Source organism: Anastrepha ludens, chromosome 6, assembly GCF_028408465.1.
Source record: "Anastrepha ludens isolate Willacy chromosome 6, idAnaLude1.1, whole genome shotgun sequence".
NCBI lineage: Eukaryota > Metazoa > Arthropoda > Insecta > Diptera > Tephritidae > Anastrepha > Anastrepha ludens.
The window spans coordinates 53,191,466-53,217,213 of record NC_071502.1 but is presented as its reverse complement, the minus strand read 5'-3'; the positions used below and the strand labels follow the sequence as shown (position 1 = coordinate 53,217,213).

At 33.8% G+C, this 25,748-nt stretch overlaps 1 protein-coding gene across 1 annotated transcript in view; it reads left to right on the top strand.

Annotated features, from left to right (window-relative positions):
- Window positions 1–952: 952 nt before the first annotated feature.
- The window catches only part of LOC128867476 (kelch-like protein 17), a 92,304-nt gene continuing 67,508 nt past the window's right edge, over window positions 953–25,748 (top strand). The window contains exon 1 of the mRNA XM_054108694.1: window positions 953–1,391. The gene's annotated coding sequence lies outside the window, so the exon portion shown is untranslated. The remainder of the gene's footprint in view (window positions 1,392–25,748) is intronic.

Sequence of the window (25,748 nt, the reverse complement as noted above, 5' to 3'; positions counted from 1 at the left end):
TGGGAAAATAGCGATTCAAACCTCCCACCTTTGTAAGTACAATATATGATACCGTGTCTGTGAAGAAAAGGGAGAACCTTCTTTGGAGTGTCACTTAAAACAACTGATTCTTTGAAATTCGCCTAGAGCAAAGTAACAGTTCGCGGATTGCACCATCTTTCTATGCTCCACATCGAGACTGGCACCGAATAATTCAATATTTTAATGAAGAATTTTTCGCGGAAGAAGAGATGTGATTGCTGTTAGGAACCCTCGATTTACTATCCGACATTAAAGTGGCAAGCATTTCGATCCTTGTGCCAAGCTTTTATCTTTCCTTTGATGTGCCGGACTCACTTTTTACCGTTAAGAAAGAGGTAGTATCCTCTCGCTCTATCTGATTGACGATGCTGTGTATTTACACCTTCACTTTGTCCATACAACTCCTGTCTTTCTTAGCCCAGACCCAAAACAATACCCGTACGTTATGCGAACTGTGCCCCTCGTGAGGAGGGCAACCATTTGGCTTATTATTATTTTATATTTATTTTCTTAGCCTTTTTACCGTTTTTAAGCTACTCGAGACAATTCAAATTTAAAATGAAACTCCGCTTCATTCAGTAAAAGCTTTTTAATATTTGCTAAATTCGCTATCGAAAAAGCTCCATATTCATTCATAAAAACTGTCCAAACAGATTCACAACAAAAACATATATCACCCACTTTGTGGGGGAGGAGATATTCGTAATTACAGTTGTGTTTGAAACACAACGAAACCGGTAAGTGAGAGCCAGCACTGCGTGCTCTCCTAACCATATGTGAGACTCAGAATAGTGGTTGATTGATAAGTGGGTGGACGAAAGCCGTTACCAGATTTTCGTTATGTTGGAGTTGTTGCTGCGCGCCGAAGCTCCAACGCTTTGCTCCAACTCTGCTATCATTACTGTGTGCGACCACATAACTGGCTCAGTAATTTACTTGGCGGCTTTCAAGTCAGTTGCTGTTAAGCTTTCGTGTTGAGTAGTTGAGTTGAATATAGCGAGCGCTTGTCAGCTAAATGAATAATTTTGCTGTACGGGGTGTATGAATACAATTGTGGCTGGTTCTGGAATGAAGAAAATGTGTGAATAAGAATTTTTAATCCGCTTATGGTATTTTGTGTGCTAAAATTATGATTTACAAATTAAGCAAATTGTAAAGTGAATAATTGGGTTAAAGTGTAAAATTCAAACTGTCTTTTGGTGGCTAAGTGTTTGGTTGTGTGAAAAAGGTGCGCCACGCACGTATGGAGAGAAGTCGGTTGCTTTCGCCTGTACTTCGACGATCCTACAAGAATATTCTGGTGCATGTTTACAAGATTTCTGCCGAACACAATTAAGCGCCGCAAGTGCGAATACGAATAGCAAAACCAGGTTAGATATGATTTTATTTTCTTTCCCTCAAATTCAAGAAGGGCATATAAAAATATACGTGCACAAACTTATGTTGATTGTGTTTAAAATGGCGATGTTACAATTTTTAGGCTCGAAGACATACATAAAATCCCTATGAATCCTGTTCCATCTGCTGCTCGACCACGCTCTCTTACTCACTTTACTGCACTTCTACACTTCCGTTTTTTAATGTGCGCTTCCTCTCCTTCTCTTTCACTCTCTCTCTCTCTCTCTCTCTTCGTTTCCTATTTAGTCGTTTTCCGGTTACTATGTCGTTTATTTTTCGCTTCTCCAAATCGACTGCCACTTTCGCATAGGTTACCCTCATTGCTTGTGTTGAGTGGACGCCACATGCTGCCTATTATCACTTTTTCCCGCTCAAAATGTGCGAACAACAACTTAATAGGCAGGTTGACGACCGAAAACGTAAATAATGTGAATTCATTTTCTTGTTGTTCTTGTGACTGTTATCGCACTAATAGTACGCAAGTGCAAGAGCCGGCTATCGGACAGTAAAAATTCACCGCTGTAGTCGCTGGCCTTTGATTGCATTGGTATTTACAGTTCTTTTCGCGAGGGTGCCCAGAGCGCTACAGGAGGTGTTACGGAAGTTTTTCGCCAATCAGTCTTAATTGATAAGAGTTGGAAATAGTGAAGGAAACAATACAAAAAAAATTATTTGTGGAATTATATTAGAAAGCCTGGTAATTAAGTGCTATTAAGATAATATTGAAATTTAAAAGTGGAACAATCTTTGAAATGAACAAATTGATTGCCTGGAAGCTTCTAAGCCTTTCAGCACATAAACTGGAGATGATGTGGAAAGTCTAAATGCGGTTTCGTGACCAATGTCTGCAAAATTAAACAATTAGTATACCTAAAACATAATTTATAACGATTTCAAGAAACTTTTTTAAAAGCAAATATTTTTAAATCACTTATAAAAACCATAATAATAAAAATAAAGAATATATTCATAGTGAATTTGAGTAGGTAACTTTCTTGCGGAATCAAAAATAGTGTAATTCAATGAAAAACTATCGTTTAGTGTGTCAGTACGAATATATAAACTCATTATCCTTTTTCAATTTCTTATTTAATTTAAAATGAACCCGAGTAACTCATTGTTTTTTGTTCTTCAAAGAATGTACTTATACACTATATATTTAAAAAGTGCGCTAATATTTACGATAATTACAATTTTCTACTTTCATAAGTCATTTATACCTAGAGAAGTTAAGGGACTTAGGTTTCAAAAAGAAAATTAGATTTCAAAGAGAAATATTAAAAAATTACCCAAAGAATATTTCCAATAATTTTTTCTTTATCAATTTTTGGGTAGGAAAAGTCAATTTGTTCTCAATTGTTTTTATAGCTTTGTAAAAAGATATATTTTTGACATCTAAAAAATTGTAACGTTTATGTGCACATAGGGCATATGTAGGTATATTTTATGTTCTATTTTTGGAATTTTCAAAATTGTAGATACTGAAGGTGCACAACGATTTTATGACATAGTGAAAATATATCTGTGTACTTTTAACAAAACAATTTAAGTCGACTTAGCACTTGTTTCTCTCAGACCCAAAATTGTTTTCTTTTCTCGAAATATGCAATCAATTAATAATTTATAGCCGTAGTTTAAGTAACCAAATTATTAAAAGTTTAATAAAATACTAATTTTTCTAAGATAAATCCTCTTAAATTCACATAAGTTGTTTAGTCGAAAGTCCACAGATAAAGGGTTTTCCAATAACAGGTGTTATCTATCGCTATCGAGAGATGATGAACGATTTTTTTATAGCCGGAATTGGATGGTATTGATCTGGACAACGTTTATTTTCAACAAGAGGCCGCTTCGTGCCTCAACAGCAACGAAACCATTGATCTTTTATGTGAAAATTTTCCAAACCGTGTTATCTCTCGAAGAGAAGATTACAATTGGCCACTGAGATCTTGCGATTTAACACCTTATGACTTTTTTCTTTTGGGCGACAGGAAAGAGCAGGTCTACGCCAACAGCCCACAGTCGATTCAAGACCTCAAGATGGAATTCGTGAGGCTATCGAGGACATAGGGCAGCCACTTTCCAATTCGGTTATGGAAAATTTCATGAAAAGGATACTGTCCTGTAAGCGTGGTCGTGGTGGTAATTTGCCTGATATTATTTTCTACTATTAACGGCATACCTTCCTCTTTATAATGAAATAAACATCCGATAATTTATATTAAAAAATAGCATTTTTCTTTGAATATCAAAATAAAACCTCTTATTGGAAAACCCTATACTGAAAATATGCAGGGAATACACAGGTAAATACAATATTTTCATACATATTATGGTTTAATTTTAACATTTTTACTGTACTGTAAAAACCGTGGGTGATGGCCGATTCAACCAAACAATTTTATGCTCATGAAAGGCGATTACGGAATTGTCGGGATTCGGCGCGAAATTCTGCGAGACTTAAAAGTGATCAATAATAAAAACAAAGTAGTAATTTTTGAATTTTAATAAATTGCCGTCTCCCACATTGGCACTCTTTTCTACGTGTCTACTCGTACTCTAACATTGGTACTCTTGTCTGGTACTACTGTCTACTGAATTATTGTACGTACTTCTGTACTCCACCGACCTTAGTAAGCTTGCTAAAAGTAATCTGGTTGAAGTGCAAGTTAAGCAAAGCCATTACTCTTTGTATTTGCGTGTGCTTCATTAATAAATGCATATGTATGCATGATCATACACAATTGCCCACAAATTTACTTGTATACCTATGTGTGTATATTTCTACCAATTTTATTTACCCAACTGTTTTATTGTGGAGAACTTTTTTTTAATTTGTTTTTACTTAGCATTTGTCGCGTCTTTTATTTCATTGCCTGTCTGCCTCTCATGCTTACATACAAATGTAAAACTGTATGCGTATGTGTATCTTTATTGTTTTTGTGTTAGAACTCAACCGCAACTCTAGTTGCGTATACGCACTGTAAGCAAAATTAAGGTCGAATATGTAGTAAAGAAATTTAATGCCGCAGAAAAAGTTTACTCTGTTAGTTGATTTTTTTTCACTTCACTCAAAAGCGCATTGCAATTGAGGTTAATATTTAGTCAGAGAATGTATATTACACAATATGAATTTGTAACGTACATACATGTATCTGGAAAAAAACTCCATATTTGAAGTAGTGTAATATTTTGCTAAAATAGTTCAAAAACGCCTTGACGCTTGTTAGTTGAGCCAATTAGAAGGAATAACTATAGGTTTTAAATTTCTTAAACTTTATGCAACTTGTTCTAAACTGATGAGTTTGAGTAAGATGACATAAAATTTAGTAGTAAAGTAAAAATGCGCACAAACGGAAAATAGTTTTAAAGAGGTGTTTCAAAAAGGCTCTAAATTTATTCTTTAAGAGGTTAGGCCACTGCAGCGAGACATTTTGGGAATTGCTATCAACGGAATAGTAAAATATATCTAAATTTTAAAGAAGGGTCATATTTAGTTTTTTCTAAGCAATTTAAAGAAATTGACGGCTAAAAAATTTGTTTGAAGGGTGCACAGCCAAGCCTACTGAACTTGCGATTTTTAATTATTATATTATTATATTTCGATTATACGATTATGTGAACCATTTTGAGCTATTTAAAAAAGGTAAAAAATTTCCAAAGTAAAAATCAGCCGAAATTTTTTTAACAAAACTATGTACTATTTCGAAATTAAGGGTTAACAAAAACATTTTCCTATTACACATAAGTATTGTGTGATAAACCATTGAAATGCTCAAAAAGCTTTCAAAATTGAAAAAAAAAGTTGGCCGAAAATATTTTATAAAAAGAACAATAATCGAATTCAAGTAGAGAAGAAGTTGTTGATTATTCAATTTGTGCAAAAATGGAGCGTTTCCACAAAAAGTCCAAAATTTCCTAAAAAATCGCTCAAAAGTTGTTAAAAAAAGCGAAAATTTACCGGCACTTCCAGAGTGTAATTGTGAATATACAGATAAAGTCTTAAGCCAATCCATTAGGATTTATTCAAAATATAACAAGGGCCGACTTGCAAAATGTAATCGTGAGCTAAGCACGTTTAAAGTTTTTTGTACGGTATGCACCGGATTGAGAAAGGGTGCACCCAAATTCATAATAGAAGTGTGCAGAAGTGTTTCACCTTAATCCTTTGAGTTTATACTATTTAAGGTATTCGGATGTCTAAAGAAAAGTAAAATGTACGTAATGTAATTTCCTATTTACCAAAAAAGTGCGGCTAAGTTAATGGCATCAACCCTATTATTACGATAGCATGGACCTAATCAATTTTTCTTGACTAAAGCCGGTTTAAGTGTCACTAATACTGATGCATTTTGGCTGAATGCAAAAAATTGTATTAAAAAATCGTTCAGCGTAAAATAGGCTTTATAAAAAAAAATAATCTAAAACGTCTTCTTTGCACGTAATACTAATATGAACAAGTACACCAAACAAAAACCGAAAATGTGTCTACAATTTTTAGATATATTTTAAGCAAACCTATTTGCATAGCCACGCTTTCATTTACATAAGTATTCATGTATATTAGTAAATATATGCTAATAGTTATCTGGAGAACTTTGTCCAAATTCGTATGAAGGAAAAATGTTTCTAACAAATGCCAGTTGATTTTTCAATTTGGCCACACTTTGTTGGTCTGCAGTTTATGAAATTTTTGTTAAGTACTTTTGCAAATAAGGCAGCTAGAAGCTATGTATACAGTATTTACTTCAATGAATATTTTAAAATTTACTTATACATACATACATATGTACCTACTCGTATGCCGTGATAACAAGTGCCACGAACAAGTAAGGGCGTTGCTGTCTTCGATGTTTAAAGCATTCCCCCTAAAATCAAATAACTGCTTTACACTTTGTTTATTCGGAATAAAAGAAATATTGTTCAAGTTTTTAAATTTTTTGGTTTTCGTTGGATGGTCCTTCTTTATTTTTGCGTTGAAGTTCTAAGTAAATAAACAAAGAAGAACCAGACGATTTTTTCTTTGAGTGATGTATTTCCACTACGTGTATTTTGACTATTTCCATTCGAAGCAAGCACAAAAAATACATAACGTTGGTATATTTATTGGTAGGCGAGTGAGTATTGAGTATGGGTTGAGAATGGGTTGCGTCGTTTTTATTATAAAGAGTTTTCCAATAAGAGGTGTTATTTTGATATTTTTTAATATAAATGATCGGATGTTTATTTCATTATAAAGAGGAAGGTTCGTTGCTGTTGAGGCACGTAGCGCCGTCTTGTTGAAAATAAACGTTGTCCAGATCAATACCATTCAATTCCGGCCATAAAAAATTGTTAATCAACTCTCGATAGCACAATCCTATTCAAAATAACTCCTCTTATTGGAAAACTCTTTATTTTATGCTGTATATTTTAAACAAAAAGACATTTCTGGTGCTTAGTACTTCATAATTTAATTTCTATACAGTGTATAGATTTTAGATGATTTAAAAATATACCGCAGCCTTTCTTTTACTTTAAGTATTTAGCGAGGGTACACACAGCAAAACGTGGTAGCTCACTATGCAAGTTTTTTTATTCAAATTTTTCATGTTATAAATACAGAGTTAAATACTTTCAATATACATTTCAATTAAAGTTCATTATAAGTAGTTTTCACAAGTGAATGAAATAGGGTATGCTCGTATATTTAGCACTAATGGAGAGCCTGATTACAGTGCTCCTCTGCGTCGAAGGGGTAAGGCCCTTGTTTGTCGATTGTCCGATTTGTTTTCTCACCTCTGTCAGATGGCCCTTATTCTTATTTTTTATACGTGAAGGCTCATATTTTTCCATACGACAATGACTATTTTAATTTGATGTGCAGTTTTTTTATATGCGTTCAACTAAATACTTTAGTTTTAAATATATAAGTTCCTTTATTTAGAATTTTCGCGCAGCCCCTCTCAGTCTGATGTATGCTGCACGGAAACTTCAAAAGCGTTTGTCTCCAAACTACATTCTTCAAGTCGGCCAAACTCATAACCGAAAACAAATTTGCTGATTGTTTTTCAATATATTCCGAATACATCCTGTCAAAAAAGTACCGGGAATTGTTCAATAAAACGCAAAATACTGATTAATCATCAACATCTATTTTGTTGCCCTCAAAATAGGCTCCATTCAAAACAATACACATATGCCAACGATTAGTCCAGTCATCAAAGCACGTTTTAAATGCATTTGAAGAGATCTTATTCAGCTCCTTCAGCGAATTCTCCTTAATGGTCTCTATCGACTCAAAGCGGCGTACGCAGAGTGGCAATTGAAGTTTTGGGTAAAGGAAAAAGTCCAAGTGGGCTAAATACGGTGAATGCGGTGTAGAGTTTTTGGACAAAAAAGTGTTCACAATATGAGCCTTGTGAGACGGTGCGTTATCATGGTACAAGATCCATGAGTTTTCTTTCCATAAATTGGGCCGTTTCCCAAGTAAATTCTCTCTGAAACGTCGCATAGCTTCTTAATAATATTCTTTATTTACCGTAGAACCATTTGGAACGAACTCCGAGTGCACAACATCATGATAATCAAAGAAAACGATTAGCATGACTTTCGCTTTTGACCGACTTTGACGTAGTTTTTTGGGTTTCGGCTCATGTGGATAGCCCCATTCAGCCGCCAGTTGACTGGTTTCAACCAAGCATGTCTTCAACCACCTTCTTCCGATGAATTTTTGAAAGAAATTTAACCCTCTTGGAACGAGTCGGGCAGCCACGCGTCTCATGCCCAATTTATTCGTGAGGCACGAGCTACCTCTCTCAAATTTAAATGATGGTTTTCCATCACAATTTCCTTGACTTTGTGGACGTTTTCCTCCGTTGAAGACGTTGACGGACGTCCAGGTCCTCGCAAATCTTCCGCGACTTTTATGACCTCTGCAAAAGCCTTATACCACTCGTAGACCCGTGTTTTTTATAAAGCACACTCGTCATAGACATTCTGCAACATTTTTAACGAAACAAAAATACAAAATTAAAGACAAGTCCTTTGTTCGATATTTTTATCCATAGTGAAAATCGCAAAGCACACCTGCCGTTAGGTTTATATAATTAAATGCCAAAAACAAGCTAATTGACAGATCACGCTCAAACTTTGCGACACTATAGAGGACAGTTGTACCAATGTTTCAGCAAAAAAAAAAAAAAAAAATCTTTGGAATTGTAACGCGCGCTTTTTAAATGAACAGTTCCCGATATTTTTTCGACCGAATGTATTTGTTTTGTAAAAAATTGTAAACCTTTTTTTTTTTGTTTTGAAAATTTTGAAATTTTTTTAATTTCTTTAGCTATTTGTAATTGAATTTTTTTAACTGTTAATTCGATATTTGTCTTTTTTTTATTAAATATTTTCAGACGCTTTTTTTTACTATAATAATTGAAAAATTAATTTTTGCTAATCTTTAATTACGATATATTCCACAGTTTGGTTTTGTAAAAAAATGTCTCAGCAATTTTTGGAAATTTCGAATTTTTCTATAGCTATTCATTTTTTATAGTACATGTACAAAAAAAAATTATTTTGTGCAATGGCATAATATAACTTTTTTCAAAATTAATTTGGTGTGACTGTCTCCCGAGAAAAAATTCCAAATTAAGCAAAATTTTTACGCTGTTACAGTGGCCTACACCTTAAAGGCCTTAACAAATTTATATTATCTCCAGTTAGGTAGATATGCAGATGAACTGTTCCCATTGCGTTTTGTTAGGTCTAGTTCCTACTACAAGTTCTATAGGTCAGTTTCTTAATAGCCATGGTAAAAGCAGCGCGACATATTGCTATTTATTTATTTTCTTTTGCATAAAAATATACTTCATTCTACGAGGGTCGTTTGATAAGTCCGTCCAAAAATAAAGACTCCTTAATTATTTGGCGCAAATCTTTTTTATTTTTCGCCATAGTCCCTCTTAAGGCTTATACACTTCGTTCAACACTGTTCTAGTTTGTTGATCTCTGCCAAACAATGGAATTTGTACAAGTTTGAAAAATAGCCATTCGTTTGCAATCACCTCCTCGTTTGAATAAAATATTTTTCCCGCCAGCCTTTTTTTCTAATTGACGAACGAATAGTAGTTCGAGGTATTCGGGAGAGCTAAATCTGGAGAATAGGGAGGATGTGAAATGAATTGGAACCCTACTTTCATTAATTTTGCGACCACAACTGCTGAGGTGTGGGCTGGTACGTTGTCGTGAAAAGAAAAATCACTCGACTTCCACATAAAAAGACCGATCTCGCTGAAACTTGGTGTGAGAGATTCTACTAACTAAACCTAACCTCGATACGCGCCAGTAGTACCATCTCTCTGATTTTGCACGTACTTTTCAAACGAGCCTCGTACAACAAAAGCCAACTAACTCAGAGTTTCAAACTTTTTACAAAAATTAAAAAAATTCAACGAAATTTTGAATTTGTAGAAAAATTTTGAGCAAACATTTTCAGGTAATTTTTTAGTATTAAAAGCGCTTAAACAAGCTGTGTCTTTTTTTAAAGAAAAATAGGAAACTTTCTCCAATGAAACCCTTAAGTATTTAATGAATTGATGAAAAAATATTGATTCCCGATTAAATTTGAAATGGCGTTGGCTCAACCGGGAATGAGAATGTAATTTATATATTATATATATACCGCCTACTTTACCCTTCAAATACAGTATAAATTTCGCAAATTGGCATTAAGTTACCATCAATCTATGTATTGTATAAGCACATCATCTGAAACTAACTTTAAAATGAAAAACCTGAGAGCTTTTACAGGATAGAAATTGTTAACTTACTTGTATGTATGTATATTCTTCAACATTTTTATCACAATTATTCAACTCTGCAAATGAAAAAACTTTTAAAAACGAATTCATATCATAAAAATGCATCAAAAAAAGTCTACGAATTTTGTGCAAGCTTTTGTGACACTTCCATAGACTAAATTACTTTTAAAACTTGTATTCGTTGAATTGCTTTTTTGAGGCGTAAAAACTGACCAACGATGTAAAGTCCATTGTTGCATAAAAAATGTATGAAAAATGTGAAAAAATCTAATTCAAAGCCAGTTTTTAAAATCCGCGCTAACCACCCTAGTAGGTTCTTATGCGTGTGTGTAACTAGCACTTCTGCGACACGCACCATTGAGTAGCCATCAATGTAAAAAAGTAATTTTATGTGTGAAAATTATTTGTAAAATACTCTTTTTCCCGTAAAAATTCTGTGCAATGATATCGCGAATCTGTGCTTGCATGGCATGCGAATGAAGGAGTCTGCTTTTGTGAATACTTTACGAATTTTATATGCTTTAGCACAGGCATATGTAAACACAATATTAATATGCATAAAAATGTATGTATGTATTTAGATAAATTTATGCGAATGCAACCGACTGTGACTAAGTAGCATTGAATGTAAAACAAACTTCAATTTTTCTTTTTATTCAAATGTGATTATTTTTTGAAATACAGTACATACTTTCATATTGGCATTCAAAGCCTTCTACAACTTCATACAATTTTTAAATGCATCAAATCGTGTTTTTGTGATTGTAATGCCAGTGGAATATAGAGTAGTGACCCATCTAACATTTGGACTTTAATTTAATTCGGCCACAAATAAAAAAGGCGGGAATATTTTTCAATAATTTTTTATTGCTGGAAAGAGTAAACATTGGCATTGAGCAGAAAACAAAATTTAACCAATTAACTGCCACGGCTGGCTTTACTGTAGCACATTCTGTCAATTTTTCCCATACATTTTCGTGAGTTTCGGCACATATCTGACCAATGGTAACTTTGATTTCATGTTTCGGCTCTTGAATCGTCTTTCGATGGTTGGCGTAACATTTACCCGTAATTACGCCTACCACAAAAAAAAGTCTAATGTAGTAAAGTCGCAAAGTTTAGGCCGATAATTAACATTACAGTTTCTTCTGATTATTCGATTTTCAATTTTCGGTATTAAATTTGAATATTTTCCAATTTTGTTCAAACAAAAAGCGATCTATTTTGTTAATACCTGATCGTAAATTAAATCTCGGACATGTCGCGGATATTTTTTAGCTGTCAAATTTAAAAAATCGATAGCTCGAATTTCAAACGTTAAACGGATCAACCGGTATAAACTAAACAGAATCGCATAGACGTCACAGTATGTCTTTTAACTTATTTGTTAATACGCGTGTAAATATAAACGTAACTAGCATTTTGTACATACGTACGAGTTCATATTTCTCATTGGTTGGAGAAACGTCATAACTGGAAAAATCAAGAATTCGTGAAAAACGGCTTCAAAGTATAATTAAAAAAATGTTTATTTTCATCTAATGAGATACTGTTGATAGGTATCGCCATGAATTGTTTTCTGCACACTTATGAGCAGTTTATACATACATATGTAGATATATTAGGGGTGTTCTACTTTTAGCGTTCGAATTTTGAGTTGTATATTTCAATACTTTAGGTATAGATCGACACTTTTTAACTGGCTCCCGCATAATTTTTTCTTATTGTATATAAGTATGTATAAGTGTATAAGCCCTAACCACCATTAATTTGTGCCCCTACGATTTCTTCTCAAATGCACCCTGTTTCCAAATTTTAAGTGCACCAGAATCTCGTTACAAAAAATAGATAACATAAACCATATAACGCAGTGTTTCAAACTGTGTACACAATTTTTCAAAATTTCATCAAAACTTTCACCTTTTCAACCATAATTTGTAAAACTTTTTCTGTGACCATTTTTTTATAGACCATTAAATTTTAGTATTACGAAGTTCCAAGTGATTACAAAATACCGCTGATTTTTATCAACTTTTTCTTTTATATAAAAAACTTCGAACATGTATATGGAAGAAAATGTGTGGCACCTCTCTACCCTTTCACTTTTAGTGATTTATTCAGCTCACTGAAAGATATGTATATAATTTTGCATAAAATAAATTAAATTAAATTAACTACTAAAGTTTTCAAATTTTGGCAAATTCGTGAAAGTTTTATTTAAATATAATTAGAGCAGATCCGTGAGATCCTTCTGGCCACGGGTAGGGAACTTCTAAGCCTAACAAAGCCACAGCTCTCGAATTCGGTAGGTATCCTTACCGGACATTGTCCGTTAAGTGTCCATACAGTGAGATGTGGCGTTGCTTCAATTCCTTTCGGTAGAAACTGTCTGGGGGATGAGAAGGAATCATCTCAGCGCTTTCTTCGCAGCGCAGATTTAGTCATCTGGGCTCTCACTTTTTTGTTAAACCTGCGGATATTGCGGGTTTAAACATCACACACCAGGTGAAATTCATTAGTAGTTTGAAGCAATTAATACGATCGTAATTAGCCACTGTTAGTCGTCATCCTCTAATCCAAAGCCCCCTCCTCTTTCCTGTTTGCCACTTATTTGGTTCTTTTCCTTCTGCAACAGCACACCCCTTTAAAATGTATGTACTCTCCTTTCCGAATTTTAGGTGTCTTTTTTTATAAGTTTCAGAAATACGAATGCATATTTTTCTTTCACTTGCACCTGAAATAAAATAGTTTACTTATCTAGGCGCAGCAACGCTTGCCGATGAGTTGAACCTTTACTGTTTTACATTCGCAAAATCTTTTCCAAGTGAACTCAACTTTCATCACGTTTGCCTCATAAGCAACATAGAGTGGTATCTAAAACCCAAAAACAAAAACCCACATAAATAAGAATACCCCTATTATATATGTATGTGCATAGGCCATTATTCACTTATGCTGAATTTTACTGGCTTAATATTTTCTTGCAAGTTGAGTAAATAAAAACATTTCCCCTTGAGACAACATTCCCACTACCAGCAACCGAAAGGAGAAATAAATTGTAAATACAAAAAATGCAGATTCAATTATTGCTTTTGTGTTTATTTCCATACTTTTATAATTGTATTCTCTCACTTTTCTCGTTCAAATACTCGTGCAGGTGTACTTTATGAACCAGCAACAATGCAAAAATGTAATATACTTTCAAGAAAAACGACAACAATTGTGGCTACAAATAAGGTTTATTAATACGAAACCTGCTTGGGTCAGCGGTACAAGCTATCAAAAGCCAATGATTTGCGTTTATTTCCGCTAAAGTGGCAGTCATCATAATGCAGCATGAAATTAATGTATTTTTAAATGCAAAGTGTGCAAATAAAAGCAAAAAACAAAAATGCTGCTGAACAAAAAATTTCTTTATTTAAGTAAGCTTTGTTCAGCAAGTCAAAGAGGTATGCAAGTACAAGTCAAGTTTACTCAACTGCTTACCTGACACAAATCTCGTCAGCTCTGATCGCTTAGCCTTGATCGTGACGAATGCGCTGAAAAGACGCGAGTCAGTTAGTCAGTAGCTTGTTCGGCGCAAGCGCTGCTAATATGCATTGAATAATCATTGTTCCTTTGTGCGAGTGTTATAGGCCAGTGCTGCACAAGGCCATTAAGCATTAACTAATTATTCGTTTGATCAGCTAGCAATTATTTTGCACAGGAAATACTCACTTAGTTACGATCGTAAGTAAATTCATGTGTACATACTTACAAACATCCGAGTGCTTACATACCAATTATGATTGTCGTCTCTGCAAGTGCTCGTTCTTGGCCTGAATGATCGACACAAGCAACTGCAATTAATTTTTTGCGGGATTGCAAATTTCTTGATTCATTCTTTTATCGCTTTTCTATAGCTTTTTTTTCTTTATGAGAGTGATGAACACATTTTTTACAAAAACTTTTTGATTGCCTGTCAATCGAGCGGGAAACTTATTTGCATATAATTAAATGAAAAGATATTAAGATTGATGAAAGCAAATTAAGGGACATTTTTCTACTTTGGTTGAATAATTTGTCAAAATATATTACATGCAAGCATGTCCGATAACCTATCAAGTAACTTAATCGAAGAAATTTCAGAACCTTTAAAACCCAAATTTAAAAGCTGCCCACAGCTGCACTCTGTCGAAAGAATTTGTTTAGCATCGAATACTGATGGGGATCAGAAGGACTCTGCTTTCAAATAATTCAAGGTACAGAGTACACTGTTTATTTATTGTTACAAAAATATGTAATTACATTTTGTAATGCAAAAAAATCGCCAGAGAATTCAGCACTTATATTTCAAAACAATTTTCCCTTGAAGGGTAAATTTTTCAAAGTTTTGAAAATTCATGCATTATTTTTTTAAATATTTTTCTATATACATAAATATAGGTTATACTGGTTACAAAGTTTGACACCTAAACTGCATACCAGAATTTTTCTAAAAATTCTAAACTAAAACAAAAGTTTGAGATTTTGATGAAAGTTTTTGGAATTTTATTACAATACATTTACATTTTTCTAAAAATTCTAAACTAGAAAAAAAGTTTGAGATTTTGATGTATATTTTTATGGAATTTTACTAAATGTTGTAATTTTTCTAAAAATTCTAAACTAAAAAAAGTTTGAGATTTTGGTGAACATTTTTGGAATTTTATTACAACATTTAAATTTTTCTAAAAATTCTAAAAAAACAAAATTAACTGAATGTACTACAACAATGGATGGATCAACATCAAGACGCGCGCCACAAATAGGAGGAGGACCTCGGCCAAACATCCAAAAAGGGTGTAAGCGGCAATTATAAAATAAATAAATAGTCAAAACTTTGCAAAATATCGCTGTGCTTAACGCGAATGCTCCGATAGATTGAGGTGCTTGTATGACCAAAAATAAGTCTATAAAAGATGTGTTCTACAAAAATGTTCCACCGAACATGCTCTTTCACATTTTCAAGTCGCTATTCCTTTACACATTTACATAAAAGCTGTTAGATAGTGTTACTAATCTCTTTCCTCCTCACTATTTCTCTCTCTCATACTCTCTGCATTTCTGTACCAGAACTCATTTTATTCGCTTGTCGATTTCGATTTCGCCATTCGCCGTTTATTTCCCCAATGGTGCCAACATATAAAGAATGTACTGCATGTTTTATTTTCGTACATATACCCGTATGGTTGAATTTTATTTTACTACCATTGCACATAATTTTTCGAGGTATCTGCATGATCACGAATTTATGAAAATTGCAAATATAAGAAACGATTCCGACAATCATTCAATCATTCATTCTGAGCTCGCGCTTATTTGTTACCTTCTCTGCATACAGATGCAGAAATATATAATTTATGTACGTACATAAGACAGCATACTTATGTATAGTAGATACTATGAATATATTATACCCATATGAACAAACACAACTGTGGCATATAAATGTAATGTCGACACCCAAATATATTTTAATAGTCACGATTGCGAACAAATTTGACAATTTAATATTCCCGCAAAAACATTCTGATGCCGCTGCCCTCATTGCCTGAAGAAGATAGTTATAACAGGTCCAGATTCGGCAGGTATGGAAATTTCCTGAATTCGTGCAGTTAAATTATTTTATTCTATAAATTCAGACACAGCTCTGCTTTCAGTTCTTTTCTTCTTGCCCTGTAATTTTTGTTTCGAAGAGTATTTATGATTTGTGGCGGTTTATTTGGCAATTTGTAGCTCATTTTTATTGTCTGTTTTGTGGCATTTTTTTTCTGTATTTTGTTTATGTTTGCCGTCCGAGCGCGTGGTGAATATAGAAATAGCTTTTTATTTTTATTGCCGGTAGGTTGTTAGACTACCGTTGTACATGTATACCTACATACAGCTAAGAACAGAGAAATGGCGCACTTCTCCACAATAATATACAATTAAACGATGATTATTTGTACTAGATGACCTAGTAAAACTGTTCTTTTTGCACAAATCTATTCTTTTATTTCAGTATTACCAAAAAAATCAAAATAAATAACAATTCAATATTTACAATTATAAGAAGCTTGAAAAATCGGAATTTATCACATTTTGAGCTGGTCACTTTTACTAATCTGCAATAAAAAAAATCTTGTTCTTCTTCTTGGCTGGCGCCATGACCAATTACGCGATTTTGGTCGCCAATCGTTTCGTTTTCGTGCTAACCGACGCCAGTTGGAAACACCAAGTGAAGCCAAGTCCTTCTCCACCTGATCTTTCCAACGCAGAATAGGCCTTCCTCTTCCTCTACTACCGCCAACTGGTACCGCATCGAATACTTTCAGAGCCGGAGCATTTGCATCCATTCGAACGTAGCCGCTGCATCTTTATCCGCTGCGCTATGTCTATGTCGTCGTAAAGTTTATACAGCTCATCGTTCTATCGCCTGCGATACTCGGTGTCACGATGGTGCAGAAGTCCAAAAGTCTTCTGCAGAATCTTTGAATCAATTGAAAAGTTGAATTGACAACAAAACACCGTTGATTTTTAACATTCTTTTTTGCGTGCTCGAATTTTTTTATATAGCACCGCTAACATTACTACTTACTCTGAGTAAATTTGGAAAAAAAACTATACTAGTTCGATTCGAACCAACAAAATGCTGTGGCAGAAGCCATTTTTCTGCTGTGACACCATCACACACTGAGGACAGCTGATGCCACTGGCATGAGTCGCGAAATGATCTACAATTCATGAAATCGTGCCAATACCGAACCATAAATTTGTTTCAATAGTTCAGGTTTTCAATGCAGGGTGTATATGTACATACATGTGTATGTAGGCACTTGTGGACCATAAGCCCACATGTATGCATGTTAACATGTATATTACATGTCGGCATGCCTCGACCGGCAGACTTTGTAGTCATTATTACTTTTGTTTCGATGCGAACGTAGAACTTTTCAATCGTATCGCATAAAGTTCGTTGATATTAGCCTATTAACTACAATACGTGAATATAACACGTGCGCATACATACATACTCATATGTAAATATGTATGCTACTATGTTAATAAACAAATATATATTAATTGATAAGCTTCATTTCGTACATGGAATCCGGTTTGTAGAAAAAAGTGTTACCTTTTCACTATCGCATAAATTTGCTTAGATAATCGTGTTTAATTTTATATAGGATTCCAAGAAAGAATGGTAAAATGTTGAAATATTTTAACTATTCTGACTTTAAAGCAATATCCAACTATGTATTATTTAATAAAAAAAAGTTGCAAAAAAAGTATTATTGTAAAATTTTACAATTTTCTTTTTTTTGTTTGCCGACACCGCTCAAGTCGTTAAAATAATTTTAATAATCCTGTAAATTTTATTGCTTCTCTTTCATTACATTTCATTGTCAGCATCTGCGGCAATTATAAGTGTTAAAACAAATATTTGAAGTGTTACGAAGAAATCTTTACAATTCATTTGCACAGAGCAATGACTCAATCATGTTTTATAGTAAGTACATACATACATATGTATGAAGTAACCGCAAATTCTTTTGAGTCAACAACATTTTTTCTAGTAAGTGTAGCTAATTGTAATCTTATTTCATTTAATTTTACATACATACCTTTCACCTGAGTTTATTCGCTGAAGTGCTTATGAAGGGTTTTTCAATGGGAGCGCTCGAACTTCGGCGGTGTATGGCGGTCATTTTGGTAAAGGCACAGCTGCCAAATTTAACGATGGTTTCCTTATTTAGTTTTAACATTTAACTATAAAATTGTTAACCATTCTACACAACACGATTCAACAATGCTTTGATATTGTTAAAATTTGTTATCAAAATCACTGCTCTGTTCGCCAAGTGTTCTGTGCTGTTTATTCTTCGAAGCTGTGCTCGCTGTCTTTGACTTAAAATTAAATCTCTGATCCATGTAGACAAACCACAGACAATTACCGTTCTAAAGCTAACATAATTCGCGTTTTTCGTGAGCTTCAGCTTTGCGAAGATGTCACCAAAAGTGTTCCACTGGAATATGGTATCCATAGCAGAGTCGCGGCAGCCATTTGATCGAAAAACTCCCATTGCATCCGTGTCCTTCTTAATTTCGTCTCGTATTTTGAATCGAACGATTTTTTCACCATAGTGACATCGTCCCTAGTTTCAACTCCTTTGAGGTTTTTGTGCCATATAAATTAATTTTTTAGTGTTCTGTTTTACAGAGAGAGAGAGAGAGAGAGAGAGCTCTGCTTTTCAGTTACTTAACGAGTCCGAAGTAGTACCTATTAGCAATAGTTATTTTTCAACTAAATCATTCACAACTTCTAGGTTATAATTGCAAAGAAAGGTCTATGTTCTAATAAATGGGGATTCTATGTGTATGTATTTTGACCCAGCTACTCTCGAATGCTTTGAGTACGAAATTCTAGATTTTTATTCAAATGCTTCCGAGATTATAGAAGTTATTTACTTTTCGGTCGCCGTAGTAGACTTTGAAGGATCAGACGATAGAAAAAAAGTTCGGCCAAGCACCTAACAAAAGATTTCAATAATAAATACATTTAACGGAGGTAATCTGATCTTTACCATTCATATTTTTTTTACAAATTTCCCAAAACAATATTTCGTGACGCCGCGGAAAAGTTGCTAACCCCTTTTTCTGTGAAAATAACAATCAACTCAAAATACAACTTAAAACTTTCGCGGAAAAAATTATTTCTCGTAAAATCAATAAGTACATTTTCAAATTTGTATATAAATAGAAGAAAAAGCCTGCACCGTTACAAAAAAATATATAGATACAGTGAAATTCCCCATTACGGACAGTCCTTATAACCGGACAGCTCCAATAACCGGACAAATTTTGGGCACACAGGTTTTTCATTCATTTTTTCATACAAATATCATCCTAATAAACGGACACTCTAATAACCGGACGCGGACAATGTATTTCAAACCATTTTCATAAAAAAATTTCTCATAAACGGACAAAATTCAAAAATATCACAAGCAAGCTTTGTTGTTCATTATAAAAATGAAACAGGTGATTCCCCTTTTAACATGTATACACTCATTCAAGTCCTGTGTTTTAAATTAAGAGTAGTTTTCCATTCAGTTTGTTAAGTCAGTTGCATGCGAATGGTTGCGTTCAAAGGTTTTCTCCAAATGGATCAAAATGTTTTCACTGAGGACAACAATATAGAAGTTCAATTTGACCAACAATATGATACTATGGACATAAGTGATTTAGAAGATGAATTTTCAGAAGAAATAAGTGAGCCTATAACATCATAGGATGAGGCTTTAAAACTTGTTGCGGGCTTGAAACAATATGCAAAAAATGACTATGTAGCTTTTCAGCACATTAAAAATATCGAGAGTCACTTTGAAAATGAACATTTTAAATTAAAGCAATCAAGCATTACCTAATTTTTTCAATCAAACTAGTATTGAAATGTAAAGACTTGTACAATGTACTTAATCGCTATATGTATTTATATGTAATACTAAAGTATGCAAATATTCTTTACTTCCAAAAATTTCTTAAATAAACTATGTACAATACAATTCATATGTGTGGTATATAAATATTTTGTGACTTCATCCCTTATAAGCGGACATCTCCCATAGCCGGACAAAAACACTGCGACGGTGAGTGTCCGGTTATAAGGAATTTCACTGTATTACGAACAATTAGCGGTTTTCGCAGTCACTTAAAACTTACGCTTCGTTATATCAAAATTCCATGGGATTACAACAGAAGAGTTCTAAACAATCTTTTTAAAAAGTTGATAATTTACTAAAATTTTTTATAAATTTTTAATCTTTGCGTATATGGTTTTTGTTGTAGTGTGAACTATATTTTTAAGAAAACAAAAGGGGTTTGTTTATAATCCTGCAACGGTGTCTGTATGTACAAAAGCTTTAAAAAATATATGTTTTTAAGTTTTGCAGGTGGCTCATAATTAATAATTATTAATGTTTTTACGCTCTATTGTAAAATTAGCAGCTTTAAGGCAGCGGCGGTTTATTGGCTATTAACTTCACCCCAAACGGTTATTTCTGAAGCGACACATCTTTTTATATAAATAAACTTACACTATTATTTTACAAGTGGAGGGTCTTTAAATTATTGAAGCATGTAAATATTAAATTTTTGGAGATTTGTCATTGCCTTCCGAGGAACGGCCACTGTTAAAACAACTCCAACTCGGGGTGACCAAATGGTAGTCATGCTGTCTAATCCTAAAACGATTAAAAAAAATAAAACCTTTATTATATCCTACCGCCATTTGCGCGAAAACTTTTAGGCCTTAATAACGTTTAATTCGTCCGAAGTTTTAGTAATGAATACCTATTTCTATTCTTTGAACTAAGTAGGTAATACCAATATTCATGACACATCAAATACGCTTAACTGTTTAAAACCAATTATTCAAGGCTAATGAACAACCGGAAGGGTGGATATTCAGTCGAAAGTCTACAAATTACAGGAGCAGGCACTTAATTACCTTCTTCGTGTGAAGCCAACCCTCCAAATCTATGTTTGCAGTTGTATATACAAATGTATGTACATCAAACAACACACCAATCAAACGTAAAACAAAACGACAGGTGAAAACATTCAAATATATTTATGTAAATGGAAACACAAAGCGACGGGTGGTACACTTCTAATATTACTTGAGCTTAAACAAACATGTGTAAAAAGTCTATGGTTGCCAACACTTGCTTGGCCAACAAAGCAAAGGAGAAATATTTGAAAGTGGAGGCAAATCACAAATGGGGGGTACATGCCGCATTGCCACGCACATCACAAATACTTCATGTGGCAGACGAACTAAGTGCATGCATATAAAACATAACACAAACGAGCGCTAGGATGAGCGGTGGGTGCCACTGAGCGAATAAGCGCTTGAACAAAAAAAAGAAACAAATATAATCGTTTGTCATGAAGCACAAACAATAATAATGCGCGACGGAAGTGAAGAAATAGCTGCGAGCGGAAACAGGATGTGGCTGCGAGTGGTTAGTGAGGTGAAGCCGGCAACTGAGCGCCTCAGATACTCGTATTAGAGCGTCGTGCGTAGTTAGATATTTTTGGCTGGTACTGCCTGGTAACATAATTCAGGCTATTTCGGTTCATGAGGGTAGGCAAAGCTATGCACATTTGCATATTTTGTACATCTATACTTGGAAAGGCAGAGAAGCTTTGGAAAATGGAAATTATATACGAAAATAACTATAGAAAACTTCATCGCTGCCCAACATAATAATTTGTTTGGAAGAGGATTAAACATCGTAAGCGTGAAATTTTATTCGAACTAAAACCACTGTCTAATCGACACCACCCAACGATACCATAAGCAAATCAATATTTATATTATGAGCATAATATTTTACATGTACATAAAAATGCGCTTAGGAAGAAGTGAAGTTTAAGCGAGTCATAAAAATTGAAAATTTAAGACACACCGCATAGAAATTTGGAGTAAGAGCACAACTGAGGTAAATATGCTGCACATACTGGGCTATGTGTACACAAGCCCTTGGTGCTGTTGTTGTAGCAGTAAACTTATCCCTGTCACTGTTATGTAGATCACCGGTTGTCTTCGTCTAGCTCATCTAACAGTAGGCCCAGGAAACTTGCTTTTTCGACAGTTTGGGTCCAGAGGAAAAGGGGTGTTAGATGAGTGGGTTTGATGGGGCATGTGAAAAGGTGGTTAGTATTGTGCGGTGTGCCTTCACATGCTGGATATATGTTTAGTGTGTCGGGGTCGATTCTGGATATGTAGGAGTTTAACCTGCTACAATATCCAGAATCTTATTGTGCCCAGGTTACGCGAACCTTTCGGGGTAGCTGGAGCTGTTCATCTCCGTTGGACTCCGATAACGGCATTCGGGGTCGTGAGCTTAAGATGGTGGTAGGTGTCTCCCAATGAATGTCATTTATGGTCTGTCTGTACACTGCCAGGCCCAGTAATTCTCGATCTGTCTTGTGCTGGATCTCGTTGGCGTAATTGAAGAGCTGCCTCCTGACGTGCCTGGGAGGCGGTTCAGGCTTACGCTAGTGTCTGCATGGTGGGACCTGCAGTAGCACCCTAACAGAAACTCATTTGCACATTAAAACTTTTTATGCAGAATTTTTATAATAATTCGTTTTAATCTAAATTTAGTAGGATGTTGCCAGCTGTTTGCATTTAAAAAATTAGTTTGTTGAAAAATGGGCATAAGTTTTACAGCACAGATATGGAGATAAATATTTTTAAGAAAAATTTACTCTGAAAATAATATTTCTTATAGCGTGGCCACCTGAAATTTTATTGTAAAAATAACAACTTATCACAAATTTCACGTGCATATTTTTAAATGATATGAAATGAAAGAAGATTAGGTAATTTTAATAAAAAAAAAACTTTTCAACTGGTGTGGCTACCTATTTAAAAAAAGAAATGGGTTTGAAAAATATATTAATTGTAAAAATTTATTGAAATCTACATAAATCTACGTAAAGGTAATATATTGTAGCTTTCATTCTAATAATATTTTTAATTGGCGTTGCCATTGAATTTTGAATAAAAGGTTTGAATTAATAACTAAATTTAATCAGAAGTTGGAACATGAGATTATGTGTCCAAAATAATGAACAAAACCTTATTACAAATTATTTGTGTATAGCGTTGCCACCTAATTCTTAAGGTATTTTCATGAAATGAAAAGTGTTTAAACAAGCTATAATAAAAAAATATAGTTACCGATAAAGCAACACCTACCTATTTTTTTAGAAATTAAAAGATGTGTTACAAAAATATATTAATTCCAAAAAGATATATACACACATGTATATAATGTAAGGGTAAGGAAGATAGGTAATTGTTTCCTTAAATCAATTTCATTTTAAATGCAAGCAAAGCCAGCTAGTTGGTTAACTAAAAAGTATGTGAAAAAATTCACTTTAGTGAAATATAAAATCCAGTAAAAAAATAATGAAAAATAATAAATAAATAATACAATAAACAAATAAATATTTTAATACAAGTGCTTGCTTTCAACGCTTTTCAAATTGCCGATTTTTCATTGGAGCAAAATTTTTCTCTCGCTCGCACAACGCCATTACTAAGCACCACATGGCCACAAAATGAGTTTGCCCATAAATTATTCAAATATGTAGTAAAATGTGTACAACAGTAAAAAAGGACATATGAAGTTGCCTGAATGAGGTTGTATAAAGTCATAAAAATGAAATTGAAGTCAAAATTGCATGGCAAGTTGAATGAACTATTCGAAGGAAAAATTTTGTATTTCGTTTTTGTACATATAGTGTATGTTTTGTTAACACATATACTTATATAAGTATGTACGGTGCATATAAGTATAATCATACATACATATTGTAACTCTATTCGTTCGCGCATATCCTCGTATCCTTTTTTCCCCACGCTCATATAAGTATTAGTGGTGGTATGTCATTTCTGAAATTATGTATATGTATATGTATGTGCATTAAGGATATCCAAATTTTCGAAGGTCTTCAATTCTTTCATCCCGGGAATTTCAGCATTCAAAGCTGAGAATATAAAATTTAAGTCCGATCGATTTAATTTCAGTAGCTCCGTCATAAGATTTAAAACTGAGTTACCCTATGCGATGAAAATAAATAAAAATATATTGTTTTCAGAATTATTTTGTAATGTTTTCGGAACAGTCGAGTTATGGTCGGAGCTGGGTGTATTTAGGAAAGATAAGACATTTTTTTTGCCAAAAAAATTGCATTGCAGTTTATTTGATTGAATAAAAATTGGAAAATTGTTATTTCACTCTCTTCGGCTCCACTAACCCTAAACTAATCGAACTCTAATTTTACATTCTAAGCTTCAAGTAATGTAGTAGGAAACAGAAAAGTAAAATAGGAAGCACAGAAAATGTCCGAAAATCAAAAGTCGACAAAATTAAAATTTTAATTAAATTTTAATAGGATAGTATTGCCCGCTGAAATTACAAAATGTATACCCATTCACCCAAATGTCTAAATTTGTAAAACGCTGAATTTTAACCGTTTACAAACATTATTACATGGATGCGCGACGAGAAATATTTGTGTGACTCCATTATATGTACAGGTTTGTCGCTTAACCCCTTGCCGTGCCATTTAGCTCGACGAAACTCGGGCCCAAGTGTTTCGCGTCAAACAGATCAGACTGATGCGCGAGATGATGTAGCAGCAATTAAGAGACTCGTGACTAACTCTGGTGGCGTATAGATAGAAACTAACATTCAATGACGACCCAGGCTCGTGATGTTTATGTTTGATCCGACTATCTGTACACGACCTTGGCTCGTGATATTTACGTTTGGCCCGACGATCTATTCACGAGCATGGCTTGTCATATTCATGTTTGGGTCAAAATTTTCATCACGAGTCAGACGCGTTAAAGCACGGCAAGGGGTTAAATTTACGGATTGAAATTGTCGCTTAAACTTATTTAATTTGTGGAAACCACTTCTCATGAAAATTTGGACAGCCGTTTTATGAGCTCATAGGTTTTAGAAGGCTTACATGGCTTACGAGGCATTAAAGCGTTTGGATGAATAAAAAAAATGTTAAGCCCGATTTTGAAATACTCCCAAACAATTAGTTTTTTATAAATGTAATTAGTTTTTAAAAATATCAGTTTGGGGGAAAAGAAATCCATTATTTTCTCGAAAGATGGCTGTAGCGACCGTAAAGTATCGATCAAACAATTTAAAGTTTATGCTCGTTATCAAGGTGACAATTCACACTAAAAAAATTATTTTGCTGTTTTTTGTTTGTTCCATTCAGTTGTGAGTTACAGAGTGTTAACAATGGAAGTCAACAAAGAGAAAATTCGGTACACTTTACAGTTTTTCTTTGTCAAAGGCGAAAATGCAAGCCAGGCCGCTGAAATTGTGAATGGTGTTTATGGTGCCGATACTGTGATAGCTAATTACGGGCAATTTTGGTTTCGTCGATTTCGTTGAGGCATTTTTGATGTACAAGAAAATGTCGAAATTGTCGATGAAATCACAGAAATAATCGAAGTTAACCGACATGTTAGTAGCTGTAGCATCGACCAACAGCTAAAGATCGACCAGAAAAAAGTTTTAAACCATTTGCGCAAAAATTTTACGCAAAAATAATGAATTTCTTTTTCCGCAAACTAATATCTGTTTTTTAAATCACCTAGTTTAAGCTTTAAGGGTCTGTATAAAATGTTTAAAAATTGTATCAACGGAATCAAAATTTTTAGATTTTTGAAGAAAGTAAGCCTTAAAAAAGAAGTATAGAAAATTGTATAGTACCGGTAGATAACCTGTACTGATTTTTTTGTATGCAATCTGATGCACCCTAATATACATACATAATATTAGATCATTACGCATTCATGCCATTGACTATATTGGCGTGTTAAATTGACCATCGAGTAATTGTATTGACTTTTCCTAAGGCTGGTAAAATATATTTTTTGAGTAACCGTTATTTGTTGTTTGTTCATTTTGTTATTCCCTT